Genomic DNA, 3,966 nt, shown 5'->3' on the forward strand with positions numbered 1-3,966 from the left:
CCGACCTTGGGACTTATGATGGACTGGAGTTAATGGCCTGCTGTGTGGTTTGGTAACATCGAGACTGTGCCTTTTTACTTGTCAACCTTGGGGCTTCTCAGCCTCAGCAGCCAGCAGCTGTCTGAGTGAAGAAACGCCTCTAGCTCCAGTTGGCTGGCAGCTGGAAGCAGAGCTGAAGCCTAAGGCTGAGGGGCTTTCAACCAGCCCATAGAGCCTAGCACTTTGAACTTGGACTTCTAGCCTCCTGTAAGAGAATAACCTCCTGTTTGTTAAGACCATCCCATTTGTGGTATATTTCTTGTGAGAGCGGCACTGGGTAACCAGAACACATATACATACATACATATATGTATATATAACATTATATATATTACATTATATAGGATGTCACATATATAATTATATATTATGTAATTATATATATTACACACACACACATATATAACATTATATATACACACAAATATATGGAGAGAGAGAAAAAAAAAAAAAAAGATTTATCTCAAGGAAATGGTTCATGCAGTTATAGAGGATGGCAATTCCCAGGTCTGTGGGGTGGGTTAGATGTCAGGCCAGAGGCATCTCCTGACTCATGTAGCTGCAGAGACTGACAGATCCAACATTGGCAGGCAATACAGCAGGCTGCTGGCTTCAGAGGCTGACGAACTCAAGCTCAGCAGGTAAGATGGCAGGCTGTTGGCCCACAGGCTGCAAAGGCACCAAGCCCAAGATTGGCAGGCAGTCCAGCAGGCCACTGGTTCAAGTCCAAGAACCATGGGTCAGATGACGATGAGCCAGATGTGGGATCCAGGTGGAGGAAACAGCCAGTTTGCCAGGAGATCCGTCTATATTAGAAGCAGGCCATACCCCTGAGGAAACTCCTTTTCAACTGATTGGCTGTTCACAAAAGATCTCATCACGGAGATGATTGCATTATATCAGATCTCATCATGGGGAATGGCAACATCATAGCTGCTAAATCACTGAGAATCGTGGCCCAGCCAAGTTGACACACAGCCTTAACTATCATAGGTGAGAATCCAAGGGGCATAGCACTTCATGTCATCCTTTGCCCCACTCTGCTAGTTCCTCTCTTCTGTTCATGTTTTTTTCATGGTATCTGGAACTGGGCCTGATTAAGCTCTTGATTAAAATGTATGCATTGAAAAAGACCAGTGCCTGGTCCCACCCTCTGCAGATACTGACTGCATTGTTGGGAGATCGGACTGGGACATAAGTGTATATCTACATCTACCTACCTACTTACCTACCTATTTACATATACAGTGGTTTTGGTTTGGGCTTTGCTTCTGTAAAGATTGACAGCCTTGGAAACCCTGTGGGGAAGTTCCACTCTGTCCTCTAGAGGCGCTGTGAGTCGGAATAGACTCCACTTAGTGGGTTTGGTTTGGGCTTTGCTACTGTAAAGATTGACAGCCTTAGAAACCCTGTGGTGCAGTTCCACTCTGTCCTCTAGGGGCGCTGTGAGTCAGAATCGACTCCACAACAGTAGATGACTTTTTAGATCTTTCATAGAAATGGTATTGTACAGTATTTGTACAATATTTCTCCTTACAATATTTTCTTGTGGTGAAAATATACATAACAAAACATATACCATCTCAACCACTTCACATACAATTCAGTAACACTGAGTCATGCAACCATCCTCATTCGCCTTTTCTAAATCATTCCACCACCATGAACATAAACTCAGATATATTCTAAAATGTTCCCAGTCGATTCACGTGAGAAGCTCTGCTATGCCCACAACTACTAACACAACCCACCAGCCTTATAACTCTGTCTCTTTAAGGAATAATTGTTTTTCTGTGACCTGACCCTTTCTGGAATTCAAATTCCTCTTTTCTTTCTCATCAGTGGAAACCATTTTGCCAGCCAAGAATGTGAAGTATGTCTCTCCAATACTTTCAGTCCCCACTTAATCCCAGTTCAATGCTTGGCGTTCATGGCAGGTAAGCTATCTCACTGTGGTCTACTTGAGCTCTCTCCTCGAGTATGCACCCCTTCAGGGATCTCCAGTTCCTCCCACCATAAAATGCAAGCTCTTCCCAGTAGAAGAGAAGGAAAAATGAGCATCCTGGCCAGACAGGGTTTGTAGAGTAAGGTTCCAGAGGGTGATGGGGAGTTATGGAAGGAAGTTTCCTCCTCTTATCGGAGGGCTTCAGCTAGAGAGAGACATCACCAATTGTTTATTTAAAACAGCCTCTGGTGTGCCTGCCTACCACTACTGAACGTTTTTACCAAAGACTCCAGGCGAGTATTGGTCAAAAGGGGGAAAATATGGAACAGACTTATGGGGAGTCCAGACTTTCCAGAGCCATTGAGGCTAGATGAACCCCTGAAACTATTCCCCTGAAGTAACTTTAGACGTTACATCTTAAACTAAGAATATCCCCTAAAGTTGTCTTTAACCGAAAAGGGGGGGAGGGGAATCATTGTCATTGAGCAAATTCTGACTAACAAGAACCTTATAGGACAGACTAGAACTGCCCCATAGGGTATCCAAGGCTATATAAATCTTCATGGAAGCAGGCTACCTTATCTTTCTCCCACGGAGTGGCCGGTGGGTATGAACTGCCGACTTTTCAGTTAGCAGTCAAGCACCTAACCACTGCACCACCAGGGCTCCTAATCCAATAAGAGTTTAGCTTAACCAGGAAAGAATGTCTGCCTTCAGCCTTGTGCTCGTTTAGAGAGTGATCCACCTGGGATCAAGCTGACAACAACTCGAAAGGTTAGATAGGGGCCTTTGAGGGCAGGGAGTTCATGTCAATGATAGAGACATAACTTGAAAAAGCGTGAGAATGGTTGCACAACTTGGAGAGTGTAATCAGTGTTCCTGAATTGTAGAAATTATTGAGTCGGTGTATTTTTTTTTTAACTTTTATTGTGATTTGGATGAAAGTTTACAGAGCAAATGCACTTTCCATAAGGAGTTCATACACACTTTGTCTCATGACATTGACTGCAATTTCCCACAATGCACCAGCTCCCCTCCCACTTCCCATTAGTTCTAGTAGTAGCTGTTGTTGCAGATAGAGATGTTTTTACTTCTTCCTTTCTGATTATAATGTCGTTAATTCTTTTTCTTATCTTATTACACTGGGTAGGACCTCTGATACAATGTTGATTAGTAGCAATGAGAGTGGAAATCCTTGTTTTGTTTCTAGTCTTATGGGGAAGAAAGTCGATATCTCACCATTTAGAATGATATCAATACTGTCATTGGTGTCAATAAGTTGTACACCTGTAAAAAGTTGAATTGGCAAGAGTTGTATGACAGATCTATTTACAACAATAATTAAAAAAAAAAAAAAGAGTGGCTGCTTATTTAAAACCAAACACCTCATTGATTTGGAGGTTTAGGGTCATGGTTTCGTGGGACATCCCAGTGAATTGGCCTAATAACATGTTTAGTGCTTCTGTTCTACCTCCTAGTCATTGCATAGCACCAGGAGTCTTAGAAGATTGCAGGTGGCCATCCACAGCACAACAATTGATCTTCATTCACCTTGCGCAACAGAGAAAGGAGAGTCAGGTATAGAAAGCGGATATGGGATGTGTGGTTAACTGCCTCCATGAACAACTGTCTCTTTTGCCATGAGACCAGAAGAACTGGATGGTGCCCAGCTACTATTACTGAACATTTTGACAAAGATTCTATAGAAGAATCCTGATCAAAAGGGGGGAAATACAAGACAGAATTTCAAATTACTATGAACTCCAGACTTACTGGAGCCGTGGAGGGTGGATGAACTCCTAAAACTATTGCCCTGAGATCATCTTTAAACCTTAGATAGACCCAAAATATCCCCTGAAGTCATCTTAAAACTGAACAAGACTTTAGCTTAACTTAGTAAAAAAAAAAAAAAAAAAATTAACTCAAGATGGATCAAAGGTCTAAGGTTAAAACTGATAACTCTAAAGACCATCAAAAAATAA

Source organism: Orycteropus afer, unplaced genomic scaffold (genome assembly GCF_000298275.1).
Source record: "Orycteropus afer afer isolate SDZICR_OR568_19922 unplaced genomic scaffold, OryAfe1.0 scaffold00099, whole genome shotgun sequence".
NCBI classification, from domain to species: domain Eukaryota; kingdom Metazoa; phylum Chordata; class Mammalia; order Tubulidentata; family Orycteropodidae; genus Orycteropus; species Orycteropus afer.